This window comes from Vulpes vulpes, chromosome 2 (genome assembly GCF_048418805.1).
Source record: "Vulpes vulpes isolate BD-2025 chromosome 2, VulVul3, whole genome shotgun sequence".
Classification (NCBI taxonomy): domain Eukaryota; kingdom Metazoa; phylum Chordata; class Mammalia; order Carnivora; family Canidae; genus Vulpes; species Vulpes vulpes.
Genome location: NC_132781.1, coordinates 28543229 through 28560599, shown reverse-complemented (window position 1 = coordinate 28560599; position 17371 = coordinate 28543229). Strand labels below are relative to the sequence as shown.

Genomic DNA, 17371 nt, shown 5'->3' with positions numbered 1-17371 from the left:
CATCTGAGTTGGCAGCAGATTTTAAGTCAAGCAAATGAGTCTTGAGGATATTCTGCCCATTATAAAGCTTGCCAACCGATGCATAGGTCTGGCTCCTTCCTGGGGAGTCAGGGCTTTGTCATTAGCCAGATCGAGTCTCTAGGAACTTCAGAACTCAAACGATAACTGGAGGGGAAAGCAAGTTTTGCTTTATCTTAAGGTATTCTATAGTAGGTATTGTGCAGATACCCCTTTGGCAATAGCACTTTTATTTTTTAAGACTTTTTAAAAAGGATTTATTTATCTATGAGAGACAGAGAGAGAGAGAGAGAGAGAGAGAGAGGAGAAAGTGAGCAGGAGGAGGGGCAGAGACAGTGGGAGAGAGAATCCCAAGCAGATGCTGTGCTAATAAGCATGGAGGTGAATGCAGGGCTTGATCTCATGACCTTGAGCTGAAATCAAGGGTCAGTCACCCAACCCACTGAGCCACCCAGTCACCCGCAATGGCATTTTTAAAGTAAAGCTATGTGTGATTCAACCTATCTGTTTCATCCACTTATTTTTCTCTTTTCTACTTATTTTTAATTTTCTATGTTTACTCAGTTTGAAAGTGACATTATAATATAGATACAATGCTATACCCAGTTCATTTTACTTCAACTTATATATTAATTGTATATTATAATTTACTAAAATAATCTTTCATGAAATAGGATTTCAGTTGTTTCTAATCTTTTATCACTAATAAAGAATGTTGCATGTGAACACCTTTCTGACTCTAAATCTTTACTTACTTCCTTATGTTAAATTTAAGGAACCCTATGACCTTGGCAAATTGATAAACTGCTTTCTGAAAAATATGCACTGGTAGTATATTACCTTATCAATTTCAACACAAAGGCAAATTTTCCTATATGCATAACTTCTCATGGACCTCTTCCAGCAATATTATTTTCTGGCGACTAACTGTTCTGCTCTCAGGTTACTATGTTATGTTATGGCTTGTTAGAAAATCACACAATGTTATCTGGCAGATGGTAAGAATTCAGTTATTTTTTAAATTAATCTGTTTCCTATTGGTAGATATAAAATTCTGCTTAACTCTAATACCACTTATTATAGTTTTTATTCTAATTTAAAAGTTTAAAAAATCAATTATTTCTATCATCAGGCTTAATATTTATGTATGTCGAATCTCAGGAATAGAACCTTCTGCTATATCCTGGTTCTAAGGAAAACAGTGACTATACCACAAACATGTTATTGTTCAGGAGAACCTCTCATCCAGAATCTGGATAGAACTGATCCTAGAAGCAGCAGTCAGAGAAGGACAAGGGGGACAATAATTCTATCTATTCATTATCAACAACATGTGAAATGAGAGGAAGCCAAAGTTGCAAGGATTCTGATGTGTTTGAATAGGCAGCATAGTTTACATGCCTCTGTACATTAACACTTTCAGATTTTTTTGTAGCACAAGCTACTCAGGTAAATGAAAAACAAAACAAAACAAAACAAAAAAAAACTTGTCTATGCTTTCCAGGTAATATCTACAAAATGAAAAATGCAAAACAACTAGTGATTCTTCGAGTAGATAGGAAACAAGCCCATCAAATCAGATTGTAGCTGTGTAAACAAAGCCTTTGGTTTAATGGTCCACTCTGTGCTTTGTTTTTCACCTATTTTGGCAACAGGTTAAAATAGTCTGGAGTGTTTCACTTGCTTCTGATTATTCACAGATATGGTTTCTCTCACAAGCCCTAAGTGCTGAGATGTGCTTAACAAAGCCATAATTAAAGGTCTAATTTATTGAGACAAGGCAAAAGTAGAATTTTTTTCTGTTTATTTTTCATTATAGCAATACTAAGTTAACTTTCTACCACTATTACATTAATTATGCACATCTAAGTATGCGTATAATAGGTAGAAGGATATCTAGAAGTAGAGATAGAATACTTGGCTTTGTATTTTTTTACTTGCTACAATTTCATTATGTCTTTTTATTCTTCCCAGGAAGGTGGACATGTTCTTCTCCATTGACCAAAAGGCTAGAGGATAATTTTCCATCACCTGAAGGTCTTCAAAGCCAATAGGCAACATATCCAGTCAGGCAGGTAATTATAACCAGCTCTAGCTGGGCTCTCCATACTGAAGGTTGCTGATCTTGCAGTACAAAAAAAAATATTTTCAGCTGTGGACAATTAACAAACTCAGTAGACCAGGCAAAAGTGCAGCCCTCTTCTGCACAATTCCACTGCCAGCACTACTTTGACAGCTATATAATTACATGGACCATAAATTACGCTCAGTAATCACCTTGTTTATAATTTCATTCCCTGTAAATTAGTAGTGTAATGAAATGAGATTTCATAACCACCAGATGCATGGTGAGCTGCTCACCAGAGACTCTGGCAATAGCTAAGAGGCAACCCCTTCCCAAGGAGTGAGGTTTTGGTGGGCTGCTGTTTGTTGGTCATGCCATTGGCAAGTGATCCAATACACCAGGCTTGGGGCTGCCAATGACATTTAGGCAGCTCCAGGCTGGAAGCCATAGATATACTAGCAGCTGTGAGAAACATGGCATCCTGTTTGAAAGGCAAACTTTGCTTTTTATTTTTTTTTCAAACTTTGCTTTTTTTAAAAAAACGTATCATGTATTACAGCAGCTCCATTATGGATGTTGCATCTTATCTTATGAGTACATGTAGAGATTCCTCAAGAGTTCATCTTAAACGTAATGATAGTGGGCAAATGTTCCATAAAAAAACATGGGTAATAAAACAAAAAAAAAAGAACATGGGTAAGTGGGTGGTCTAAATTGGTAAATGAGCAAGGAATCTAAGCACATTTCCCAAGATTATTTTTTTTCTCCACATGAAGAAATCTTTCTTGAAAATCCTTTGTATCATGCTCAGTTACTCTGACAGAGAAAGAAGTAAGGATGGAAACAGTAATAAAAATGCTGGTCATCTTTGAAACCCTAGTTTGTTCTAGGATTTTCACAACTTCTGAGACACAAACTCCCAACTATTTCATAATAGAACAATGACAGATTATAGTATTTAGAATTAATAGCATAGAACTGAGAATTATATATATATATTTTAAAAAGAACAAATGAACAATTGATAATTTCTGTCTTATATTACAAAGCCTGAACAAGTTATTTGCAAGAGATTTATTAGAACTTGAGCCATTACTGCAATAAGAATTGTGCTAGAAGGAAAAATACAAATTATCTGCCACTGCTTCTAACAGAGCTGGGAGGGGGGAAATGCATGAATCTGGAAGCTTTAATTACCTGCAGAAATGTGAGTTGGTTATGCAGCACCTATTTTAATTACCATCTGATTAAAATTAATCCTAGCTAGGAAAGGAGAAAGCAGTATAAGGAAACTGCAGTCTGAAGGTTAATGTTCCTAATGCCACCAAATGCAGACAAGTAAAGAAGAGAAAATCTGGTTGAAGGACACATACTGTGAGAGACTATCTGAAATGTGAAATATGTTTCTATATATTTGTTGTTTTGACACTTGCTTTCATATTTCCTGAACTTTCTGGAAAAAGTTGGACTCAAGATATGGTAACATTTTTCTCAGGTGGAAGCATTTCAAATGAAGTAAAATTATTCCAAGTTATTAGAGACTTGCCTGGGACTTTGACACCAGTTCTCAGTGGCTGTTCCTTCAATGACAAACCTAGAATATAAATGAACAGCAAATAATTTATTTGTCTTTTTGTTATAGTGTGATATTTGTGACTTTTTCACAGATGGAGAACACCAAAAAGATACTGATGTGTTCTAGAAATTGACTGTTAGTCTCTTCTTTGCAAATCATGACAAATTGCCTGAAAACCTGAGGTTTTTTTATTAGAGCTATGGGCACCATGTCTGTTCTCTCATACCACGTGCTTTGATATCATGGGACTGTCACCAACAGATCAAATAATTCTTGGTCAACACTGGCAGCTTAAAAACTATAGATCCTTTGATCCTTTATGTAGACAGGTAATCTACAACTGAATTGCCATTGCTAGGAGTTGAACTTAGAGTTGGTTTTACATTTGAAATGATGGATTCACACTCAAATATCTGTCCTCAATCACCAATCACCAATTCTTGATGAAAGTGATCATTTCCAAGAATACTGTCAAGAATTAGGGTATTGGCTGAAAGAGTTTTTAAAAAGAATAAATTAACTGATTAACACAGGGCTTGAAACTTCAACCTTGGTTGCCATTGTCACTATTACTACATTAGACCTGAGTGAACTATCTTAATCAATACAAGTTCTATCACTGCCATAGTGACAGCCAAAATCATAAGCAAGTTGTTACCATAATTTTGGTGGTTGGAAGATTGAGGATTAAATAAAAATTCACAGAACCTAGAGGTGCCCGTGTGGCTCAGTTGGTTAAGCCTCTGACTTCAACTCAGGTCATGATCTCAGGGTCCTGGGATTGAGCCTATGTATGGCTCCATTCTCGGTGGTGAGTCTATTTGTCCCTCTCCCTCTGCCCCTGCTCTCAACTCATTGTCTCTCTCTCTCTCTCAAATAAATAAAATCTCTTTAAAAAATTAAAAAATAAATAATAATAAATATTTAAAAATTCACAGAACCTACCTCATCATGTATCTAAAGGAAATTTAAAAATAATAAAAATTGCAAAAATAAACTAACAGCATTCAAACTTGTGAAAGAACCAAATTCTGTATCACAAACCTTGAAAATTATTGTCTAGTAGCAAAAGAATGAGCAGATCAAAATTGAAAGCAGGCAATAATAATCCACAGAAATGCTTTCTTCCACCAGTACAGCACCAGCACCTTCTACTGGCACCCTCCACCACTCACCATTAGATTTTAGCATTGTGGGAGGGAATGGGAAATGAGAAATTAAGAAAAATTCTACTAATTTGAGAAGTGTCTTTGATGAGTGGTTTAAGAGGAAGTGATGGTGAAGCAGTGGTGGGCCAGATGGGAAGGAAGTGAGGTTAGAAAATGAGTTAAAGGGAACAGAATACACTTCTTCATTAAAGTGACCTGCTAGAAACTGACATCATTAATAAAATTTGTCATTTAGTTTTCTTCTGAAGAAACTAAAGATGAGGGATCCCTGGGTGGCGAAGCGGTTTGGCGCCTGCCTTTGGCCCAGGGCGCGATCCTGGAGACTCGGGATCGAGTCCCACGTCGGGCTCCCGGTGCATGGAACCTGCTTCTCCCTCTGCCTGTGTCTCTGCCTCTCTCTCTCTCTCTGTGACTATCATAAATTAAAAAAAAAAAAAAAAAAGAAACTAAAGATGATAATACTAATTATCCCCAATAATTAAATAATCAACATTTAAATATGTACTATTTTGTTAGAATTAAGAAAAAATAAAATGTAAAACAAATTAAATTCCTAAAGATATACATTGCTAAGGGGCATACATAGTATCCCAAATGAAAACCATCTACTCATTGTGAATGACACAAGAAGTGACATGAATCCTCTTTTATTCCGTTACACTGGCTTAGAAGGAAAAGGAATGGATGCTAGGTGCACTTAAATGTTAGAACTATATGAAATCAGGGTAGTGGCACCTGGTGGCTCAATCTGTTTAACATATGACTCTTGATTTCAGCTCAGGTTGTGATCTCAGGATCATAGGATGGAGCCCCAGGTAGGGCTTGGCACTCAGCAGGGAGTCTGTTTGAGATCCTCTCTCTTCCACTGCCTCTGTCCCGGCCATGGGTGCTTCCCTCTCCTCTCTCTCTCTCTCTAAAAAATGAAGAAATAAGATAAACAAATCTTTGGGAGAAAAAAAAGAACCATATGAAATCAGGGTAACCATAAAGAAATAAGATAAACAAATCTTTGGGAGAAAAAAAAAGAACCATATGAAATCAGGGTAACCATATGATTCATAGCTCTCTCACCCTCAGTGCCAATACTTTATATCACTTTAATAAGGCAGCATGACATTTAAAATATGAGAGAGCAGTGAAAGATATTCACTGACTATAAAACCCTTAATGCTCCCTCCCTACAACCATCACCAAGAGTTGATAGAAAAATCAGAATATGGAATATAAAACAGAACCTACAGCCTTCAATCTTTGATTTGAAGCTCTAATGCAAAAACCCAAACACAGAGTTCATCTGTGACCCAAAAATACCCTACTCAAAATACATTTGGCCAAATGCAAGATCCAGATGAATCAGCCTATTTAATTACCAAATAGCCTGAAAAGATATGGCAGGGCAACAATACAAAAATACAAGAGCAAATAATAGTAAGGAAAGATGGAGATGGCAAAATAAAAAGGAAAGAGAAAAAGAGAATCAGCTTCGGGGGGAAAAGTATATAATATATATATATATATATATTAGGAAATAGAAAAATATATATATATTAGGAAATAGAAAAAAGAACAATTTTCAACAATAACTTTGTACTTTTCAAGGAATTAAGAAAGATAAAAATTAGAACTATATATAACAAGAAAATATTAAGAATAAAATAAGTGATATCTGTGTGATAAGAAACAACTTGTTCACAATAAACTATACCAGAGCAATTTAATATATTAGAAATAGAGTAGAAATCACATAATAGAAGGCCAGATCAGGGTCACAGAGGTCAGGCATTAAAGCATTACTACCAGGTAAATGTAAAAGTCAACGTTCCCTACCAGGCTTCCACTGACACCAGAAGCTGGGATATTCTTTGTTACTTTTCTGTAGAAGTGGGGGTTCTCACACATTTCATGGTGCCATGGACACCATAGTAAGAGTTGTCTCAGTCTTGCTGGGTGATAGTGAAAGTCCTGATTCTCTGTTGGACTTCTTCTCACACCACCCACTTCATTACTGTTGGGTGGGAGTGGAAGGGCCAGGGTCTCTAAGTGATTTCCACTGACAGTCAGGGATGGATGGCTTGTTGTTGGACAAGAGGATGAAAATCCTAGCTCTCTGTATTTTTTAATAACTATCCCAATAAGATATTAGGGAGCTATATTACATTCCAGTAATGGTCTACCTCTAAGCTCCCTTACTTGCTTTTTGCTGGCATGGGTGGGGTGAGGTTGATGGTTTTCTGTAATGATTGCCTGGAGTAAGAGAAGTTATTGTCTAAAACTTTCCTGTTTTTACCAGGCTGTCACTTTCTTGGTCCTTTGGCTGGAGAGAAGAGACATTTTTATTAAGCCTGTGGGTGTTTCCAGTTATATGTCTTCTTCAGCTCCAAGTCTCCAGTAGAGAAGACAAAAATAAACCCCAGGGAAATCACACTGAATGTTTCCTTGAGTTCACGGTCCCTAGCCAGTCTTCCTTTTTCTCCCCACCTTTTGGGGTCTTCTTAACATTTATTGTATAATATAATGTCAATATTTTAGCTGTTCTTAGTAGAAGGGATAGAGGAAAGTACATATATTTTACCTTTCTGAAAGTTTTTGTGAAAGTCTGAACATGTTTTTGAAAGGTTGAAAGTAAATGGAGGAGTGGAAGCTGAAACTCAAGTGCCTGCAGAGATCTCTAACAAAAAGTAAAAAAACATCAAGTACTGGTAAGGATGTAGAAAAGAGCCCTTGTAAATCTCATACATTGCTGGTGGGAATGTAAAATGATACAGGTGCTTTGGACAAGCTTTTGGCAGTTTCTTGAGAGTTAAACATATATCATATGACCCAACAATACCTTTCTAAGGCATTTGCTCAAGAGTAGCAAAACATATTTTCCTACAGAAAAGCTCCATTTGAATGTGAATGTCCGCTTGTTTACAAGAAACAACTAAAGGTCTATTAACTAATGAAAAAATTATAAAATTATATGGTACATCCAGAAATATAATACTCCTCAGGACTGAGAAGGTATAAACTTTTGATAAATTCAACAGCATAAATGAATGTCAAAACCATTTTTCTACTGAACAATGCAACATTCAAAATATTGGCTATATTTTGATTCCATTTATCTAACATTCTGGAAAAGGCAAAATACAGAAACCAAAATCATATCAGTGGGTGGGAAAAAGAGATCAATCAACAAAGGGATATAAGGGAACTTTTGGCAATGATGGTAATGCCTTATTCTTTGATTGTGGTAGTGGCTACTCCATTATAGCATAAGCTCATAGAACTCTACATTTAAAGAGTATAAATTTCAATGAATGTAATTTATAAATCAATAAATTTAACTTGAAAATAACAAAGTTAAAAATGGACAATAAAATCCTTATAGAAGACATAAAAAAATAAACCTTTAAAAAATGCTTTTAAAAGTTAAAAAATAAGCTAAGACAAATCAATGGGATGGTCATTTACATTCCTGAACCCAATTCCAACGTGTGTGTTTGGGGGTGGTAGTGGGGGTTGGGGGTGGCTCATACATCTTCAACAAACAGTGCTTAGTACACCAGCTAAGTGTCTTAGAATTTAACTCCATCTGACACTATCTACTTGGAGATAATATCATATCCCACAGGTTAAGGGCTCAGTTCTGATACAAGCAGGCTGGGTCTGAGGACACAGAGAGAGGGTCCCACAGTTATTAGCCAAGATGGAAATCCACAGGATGGAAATCGAATGTGAGCCAGTAGGAAGTGAAAGCAATTTATTGAATATATATATTCATTGGATTTATTCATTGAATTCAATGAATTCATTCATTCATTGAATATATATATTTATTAATAATATATATATATATATATATATATATATATAGAGAGAGAGAGAGAGAGAGAGAGAGATGGAGAGTGTCTGGGGGTCTTGTAAAGGAAAGGAGCATGAATGTCATCCTTGCTTGGGGTCTGGAGTTTTTACTGGCATATACAGGTGTATGTGTCCTCTTAGCCATCCAGGAACTGGCCAGAACAAGTGTCCTTCGTAAGTCACTCATTCCCTGAAGCCGGGAGTCTTGGATCAAGGTGTTTGGAGTCAGTGGTCTTGGAAAACATTTATGAGAACTGCCTGACCACTCCTTAGATGTTATCTATTGTGCTGGAAGTCTCAAAAGGTATCATTATCTTGTGTCTTACAAAGAGCACATATGCTATTTGCATTACAAAGTATGTGTTAAGTGGAGCAGTAGTGCAGGTCCTAGCAAGATTAGAAGCTAGAAAAGGAAAAACAAAACAAAACAAATTTTATTAAATGAACTCACTTCAGTTTTCTTGTCTCAGTTCCACAAGATTGCCCCCTACTCAGGTACTAGTCACAAATAGTAGGTCCTCAGGTTACCCATGACTTCTATCTGATTTGGATTTGGCTATAAATTGAGGCTCCATGGCCCTTGCCTCAGGTTCAATTAATTTGCTAGAGCTGCTCACAGAGTTCAAGAAAACAGTTTACTACCCAGCCCTGGGAGCAGCTCAGGTGGGGCAGCTCAGGTGGCAGCTCTGCACGGAGGGCACGGCCCTGGGAACACAATTCCAGCAGCACAGGCCCTGGAGCCCTGTGTGCCAGGGCACACAGCCCAGGATCCGGTGCTTCCCTTGGGACAGGTGGAGGCCGGGAGGACACAGGACAGCAAGGACGCTCCTGCTGCGGGGCGGCCGAGCCGTGCAGATCAGCGCCCCCCACCCCCAGAGCATCTAGGCCAGTGCAGACTGGTAGCTGCAGGAGTTACTGCGAGAGCTGACTCCAGTGCTGGAGAGCTGGCTGCCGCCAGTGGTATTGTTCCTTCCGGTGTCACCGTGTGCCTGGGATGGAGCAGAGCCACCAGGGAAGAGGGGCCTCACAAGATAAAACGCTCCCACTGAGCCCTGCACCTGACATAGGGCAGGGCAACTCTCCAGGTGCACACACCTGAGAATCAGGCAACAGGTCTCTCCCCCAGAGGACTAGCTGGAGGACAGGGGAAGAGCAAGTTCCTGATCAAGCAGCATTGGAAAGCTCCAGGGGAAGTCTAGGAGCTTACAGTATATAGATTCAGAGGATACCCCTCCTTGTTTTTTGTTTTGTTTTGTTCTGTTTTTGTTTTGTTTTGTTTTTTGTTTGTTTTCCCCTTCGCCCCCCTTTTTTTCCTTCCTTTCCCAGTACAACTTGTTTATAGCCACTCTACACTGAGCAAAATGACTAGAAAGAAGAACTCACCACAAAAGAAAGAATCAGAAACAGTACTCTCTCCCACAGAGTTACAGAATTTGGATTACAATTCGAGGTCAGAAAGCCAATTGAGAAGCACAATTATACAGCTACTGGGTGGCTATGGAAAAAAGTATAAAGGATTCAAGAGACTTCATGACTACAGAATTTATATCTAATCAGGCTGAAATTAAAAAGCAATTAAATGAGATGCAATCCAAACTGGAAGTCCTAACACAAGGGTTAATGAGGTAGAAGACTGAGTGAGTGACATAGGAGACAAGTTGATGGCAAGGAAGGAAGCTGAGGAAAAAGAAAAACAATTAAAAGACCATGGAAAGGTTAAGGGAAATAAATGACAGCATCAGAAGGAAAACTCTACTTTTAATTGAGGTTTCCGAGGGCACCGAAGGGACAGAGGACCAAAAAGTGTATTTGAATAAATCATAGCTGAGAACTTCCCTAACTTGGGGAGGGCAACAGACATTCAGATCCAGGAGATAGAGAGATGCCCCCCCTAAAATCAATAAAAACCATTCAACACCCCGACAATTAACAGTGAAACTTACAAATTCCAAAGATAAAGAGAAGATCCTTAAAACAGCAAGAGACAAGAAATCCCTAACTTATATAGGGAGAAATATTAGATTAACAGCAGACCTCTCCACAGAGACATGGCGGGCCAGAAAGGGCTGGCAGGATATATTCAGGGCCCTAAATGAGAAGAACATGCAGCCAAGAATACTCTATCCAGCAAGGCTCTCATTCAGAATAGAAGGAGAGATAAGAGAGCTTCCAAGATAAGCAGAAACTGAAAGAACATGTGGCCACCAAACAACTCTGAAAGAAATATTAAGGAGGACTCTGTAAAAAAGAAAGAGGAAGTCCAAAGAAACAATCCACAAAAACAAGGACTGAATGGGTATTATGATGACACTAAATTCATATCTTAAAATAGTAACTCTGAACATGAATGGTCTTAATGATCCCATCAAAAGACACAGGGTTTCAGACTGGATAAAGAAGCAAGACCCATCTATTTGCTGTCTACAAGAGACTCATTTTAGACCTAAGGACACCTACAGCCTGAAAATGAAAGGTTGGAGAACCATTTACCATTCAAATGGTCCTCAAAAGAAAGGAGGGTAGCATCCTCAAAGCAGATAAATTAAAGTTTATCCCAAAGACTGTAGTAAGAGATGAAGAGGGCCACTATATCATATTTAAAGGATCTATCCAACAACAAAAGGACCTAACAGTTATGAATATTTATGCCCCTAATGTGGGAGTTGCCAAGTATATCAATCAATTAATAGCCAAAGTTAAGACATAGATAATACACTAATACTGGGAGACTTCAACACAATGCTTTCTGTAAATGACAGCTCTTCTAAGCACAACATCACCAAAAAACAAGAGCTTTAAATGATACACTGGACCATATGGATTTCACAGATATTTACAGAACTTTACATCCAAATGCAACTGAATACACATTCTTCTCAAGTGCACATGGAACTTTCTCCAAAATAGAGCAGATACTGGGTCACAAGTCAGGTCTTAACTGATGCCAAAAGATTGGAATTGTTCCCCTGCATATTCTCAGACCAGAACTGAAATCACAAGAAACTAGTTCTGAAACTAGAACTGAATCACAAGAAGAAATTTGGAAGGGATTCAAACATGTGGAGGTTAAAGACCATCCTGCTAAAAGATAAAAGGGTCAACCAGGAAATTAGAGAATAATTAAAAAGACTCATGGAAACTAATGAAAATGAAGATACAACCATTCAAAATCTTTGGGATACAGCAAAAGCAGTCCTGAGAGGGAAATAACAGCACAATACAAGCATCCCTCAAAAAACTGGAAACAACTCAAATACAAAAGCTAACCTTGCACCTAAAGGAGCTGGAGAAAGAACAGCAAATAAAACCTACACCCAGCAGGAGAAGAGAGTTAATAAGATTCGAGCAGAACTCAATTAAATAGAGACCAGAAGAACTGTGGGATAACAAAACCAGGAATTGGTTCTTTGAAAGAATTAATAAGATAGATAAACCATTAGCCATCCTTATTAAAAACAAAAGAGAAAAGGCTCTAATAAAATCATGAATGAAAGAGGAGAGATCACCAACAATACTAAGGAAATACAAAGGATTTAAAAAACTTATTATGAGCAGCTATATGCCAATAAATTAGGCAATCTAGAAGAAATGGATGCATTTCTGGAAAACCACAACTACCAAAACTGGAACAGGAAGAAATAGAAAACCTGAACAGGCCAGTAACCAGGGAGGAAATTGAAGCAATCATCAATAGCGTCCCAAGACACAAAAGTCCAGGGCCAGGTGGCTTCCCAGGGGAATTCTATCAAACGTTTAAAGAAGAAACCATACCTACTCTACTAAAGCTGTTTGGAAAGATAGAAAGAGATGGAATACTTCCAAACTGGTTCTATGAGGCCAACATCACCTTAATTCCAAAACCAGACAAAGACCCCACCAAAGAGGAGAATTCTAGACCAATATCCCTGATGAACACAGATGCAAAAATTCTCAACAAGACACTAGGCAATAGGATCCAACAGTACATTAAGAAGATTATTCACCATGACCAAGTGGGATTTATCCCTGGGATGCAAGGCTGGTTCAACACTCATAAAGCAATCAACATGATAGATCATATCAACAAGAGAAAAAACAAGAACCATAGGATCCTCTCAATAGATCCAGAGAAAGAATTTGACAAAATACAGCATCCATTCCTAATCAAAACTCTTCAGAGTGTAGGGATAGAGGGAACATTCCTCAGCGTCTTAAAAGCCATCTATGAAAAGGCCACAGCAAATATCATTCTCAATGGGGAAACACTGGGATTCTTTCCCCTAAGATCAGGAACAAGATGGGGATGTCCACTCTCACCACTGCTATTCAACATAGTATTAGAAGTCCTGGCCTCAGCAATCAGGCAACAAAAAGAAATAAAAGGCATTCAAATTGGCAAAGAAGAAGTCAAACTCTCCCTCTTCACTGATGACATGATACTGTACATAGAAAACCCAAAAGACTCCACCCCTAGATTGCTAGAACTCAAACAGAAATTTGGCAATGTGGCAGGATACAAAATCAATGCTCACAAGTCAGCGGCATTTCCCTACACTAACAATGAGACTGAAGAAAGAGCAATTAAGGAGTCAATACCATTTACAATTGCACCCCAAAGCATAAGATTCCTAGGAATAAACCTAACCAAAGAGGTAAAGGATCTATACCTTAAAAACTACAGAACACTTCTGAAAGAAATTAAGGAAGACACAAAGAGATGAAAAAATATTCCATGCTCATGGATTGGCAGAATTAATATTGTGAAAATGTCAATGTTACCCAGGGCAACTTACACATTTAATGCAATCCCTATCAAAATACCATGGAATTTCTTCAGACATTTGGAACAAATCATCTTAAGATTTGTGTGGAATCAGAAAAGACCCCAAATAGCCAGAGGAATTTTAAAAAAGAAAACCATATCTGGGGGCATCACAATGCCAGATTTCAGATTGTACTACAAAACTGTGATCATCCAGACAGTGTGGTACTGGCACAAAAACAGACACATAGATCAATGGAACAGAATAGAGAACCCAGAAGGGGACCCTCAACTTTATGGTCAACTAATATTCGACAAAGCAGGAAAGACTATCCACTGGAAAAAAGACAGTGTCTTCAATAAATGGTGCTGGGAAAATTGGACAGCCACGTGCAGAAGAATGAAACTAGACCATTCTCTTACACCATACACAAAGATAAACTCAAAATGGATGAAAGATCTAAATGTGAGACAAGAATCCATCAAAATCCTAGAGGAGGAACAGGCAACACCCTTTTTCAACTTGGCCACAGCAACTTTTTGCAAGATTCATCCAATGAGGCAAGAAAAACAAAAGCAAAAATGAACTATTGGGACTTCATCAAGATAAGAAGCTTTTGCAAAGCAAAAGATACCGTCAACAAAACTAAAAGACAACCTACAGAATGGGAGAAGATATTTGCAAATGACATATCAGATAAAGGGCTATTATCCAAGATCTATAAAGAAGTTATTAAACTCAACAGCAAAGAAACAAACAATCCAATCATGAAATGGGCAAAAGACATGAACAGAAATTGTCAGAGTAGGACAAACATTATATGGTCTCATTCATTTGGGGAATATAAAAATTAGCGAAAGGGAATAAAGGGGAAAGGAGAGAAAATGAGTGAAAATATCAGTGTGGGGATCCCTGGGTGGCGCAGTGGTTTGGCGCTTGCCTTTGGCCCAGGGCGCGATCCTGGAGACCCGGGATCGAATCCCACATCAGGCTCCCGGTGCATGGAGCCTGCTTCTCCCTCTGCCTATGTCTCTGCCTCTCTCTCTCTCTCTCTCTCTGTGACTATCATAAATAAATAAAAATTAAAAAAAAAATATCAGTGTGGGTGACAGAACATGAGAGACTCCTAACTCTGGGAAATGAACAAGGGGGTAGTGAAAGGGAGGTGGGTTGGGGTTGAGATGACTGGGTGAAGGGCACTGAGGTGGGCACTTGATGGGATGAGCACTGGGTGATATGCTATATGTTGGCAAATTGAACTCAATAAAATAAAATAAAATAAAATAAGAAAACAGTTTACTTACTTTTACCAGTTTATTATACAAGGGCATGTAAAGAATACAGTTAAACATACAGGTAGAAGAGATACAGCGGGCAAGGCATGGGGAAAGGGAATAGACCTCCCAGGTCCTCTCCTCATGCACCACTCCCCCACAGCTCCAGAAGCTCTCTAACCTCAGTCCTTTTTGGGTTTTTATGGAGACTTCGGCACATAGATGTGATTGATGAAATCACTGGCTATTGGCAATTGATTCAACCTCTAGCTCCTTGCTCCTCCCTGGAAGTTGGGGTATAGGACTGGAAGTTCTAATCCTCTAATCACATCCTTGGCTCCCCTGGCTGAATGGTCTTCACCTTTACAGGGAGTCCAAAAGTCATCTCATTCACATAACAAAAGACACTTTTACAGTTCTCAACACCTAGGAAATTCCTGTGGTTTTAGGAGCTCTGTGACAGAAACAAATCAAAGACCAAATGCATACTTCTTATAAATCACAGTATCACCAGTGGATATAGGTGGAAAAAAAAAAAACTAAACTAAACTAAAGAACCAATGAGGTCAAACTTCACTAAATATGATTTCAGAAAGACAAAGAGGATTAAATAGATATGGAATCTAAGAAAGATAATATAATCATATTTCCTAGGATTGAAGGTTCTGAGTTTATATATTCTAAGGTCTCACTGCAAAGAACAGTAAATGAAAAAAGAGCCAAAAGAAGGCACACTATAGTGAAATTTTAGAACAAAAGAAATAGAGAACACAAAGTTTTCCATGTGAGAACATTTTTATTTGAAATAAAAGCTTACACATAAGAAAATCTGTAGCAAAATTGTACTGGTCCTCTCAAGAACATCATGCAACCTAATAAGAAATGAACAATGCCTTCAGAGTTCTGAAGAAAATTACTTTGCTAAATTATAATTCTATATCCAGCAATATTATCAATCAAGATTAACATTTCAAAAGTGTAAGACCTGAAAAAAAGTTTACCACTTGTGAAAGAGAAAGCTAAAAGCATCCAGAAAACAAGAAATCTAATAGTAGAAAGAGGTGGAAAGAATTACAAGGAAAATATTAATCAGAGTCTCATATTAAATTGAGACTGTATATACCTAGGGAGCAACCAGTTAAGTCTAAAGCAGGAGGATATACAACCCCTGAAAGTAAATATATAGGTTGTCTTTGGAACAATTTCATTATTTATCTATTATCTAAATTTCAACATTTAGAAAATATTAGTGGGATTCTATGAGAGTAGTTGGAAAGAATTTCTGATAGGTACATAGAAAACTAAGCAAATTAAAACTCAAACAATTAATAACTCCAGGAAAAACAAAAAGTTGTTTATTGCATGTAATTTAATGTTAGTACTAACACAGCTTGACAGAGCAATGAAAAATATTTACACACTCAAAAATAATGTACACACTATATATTGGTTTTAAAAAAGAATACTTTTGGAGGATAGGGGAAGCAGAAGTGATTCATGTGATAGTGTTTCCCATTTCTTAATAGGCATCAATAAAATAATAAAATCAAGATAGCAAGTATGCTTATATAAATATATCAGCTGGAAATAACAGAACTAAATATAAGAAGTAGCAGTTCAAATAATTGGCAGAGGTAGCCTTTAGAGAACAAATAGGGCATGTGAAAGAAAGCAGGAACATATTTTTCATTAGACACTTTATAATTCTATTCAATAAAATGGGAAAATCGCTAAAACGTTCTCTCTACCTCACTTCCCTAATTCCTAAATCCAAAGAGAAAATAATCTAGAATCAGAGACAAATTAAAATCTTTGCTTTACTAGTAACTATGGGATTTGGAGTAATTCATTTAACTTAAGTGAGTCTCAATTTCTACTATTTAAAGCATAAACAAGAGTAATTTAGCAGATTGAAATGAGGATTAAATGATGAAAGAAAGAAAGCTCTCATCCTAGGGAGAGGTATATTAGAGCTACTTATACATGTTATTTTTACTTTTGAAGATTCTCTTCTCCAGCTCTCAGAATAACATACCTTTATGACTTTATTTCTCTGGAGAAGATTTTGCAAACTCATTTTAATTTTAGAACTTTCTGCAACTAAATTTTATGTGAAATTCTAATATAAACAATTTAAGCTTAAATTTTTATGATTGAAATGCACCATTAACAATAGTGCATAAAATGAGTGCAAGATAACATTGAAACATTATGCCCTACTATTGACTTTTCATGCTAGATATTATACATGCATACAAAAATGCAGAAAGAAAAGCATCACTGAAATAATATAAAGATAATATCCAACATGCCTTCATTGTTTGCTTTAGGTAGTAAAATACAAAATTTTTTCTCACTTTAAATTTATACATTTACAAAATTTTCTGTAATAAACATTATCCAATTTATAATCCAAAGAAAATAAACCTTATAAGGATAGTGAATAATGCGTTAAAATTGCTTTTTTAAATATGAATGATATTTAGTTAATATCCTTAGCTAATTACTAATTTAATAATAGATAAAAGAAAAATGTAATATTTATTTTAGAATATGAAATCAAATTTTGCACTTGTGATTATCTTAATTTACCTTCTGTTTTAACATTAGTTTCTAATAGGCACAAAAGAATCATGAATGAACATTTGAAACTGGAAGAGCTTGAGCTGAGATACTCAACC

The 17371-nt window shown here is 36.9% G+C and overlaps 1 long non-coding RNA gene across 1 annotated transcript in view; it reads right to left on the bottom strand.

Annotated features, from left to right (window-relative positions):
- LOC140597781 (uncharacterized) overlaps positions 1–17371 on the bottom strand; it is a 246703-nt gene that overhangs the window by 108010 nt on the left and 121322 nt on the right. Inside the window, exon 2 of the long non-coding RNA XR_011999709.1 lies at positions 3630–3677. This is a non-coding gene — a long non-coding RNA (uncharacterized lncRNA). The remainder of the gene's footprint in view (positions 1–3629; positions 3678–17371) is intronic.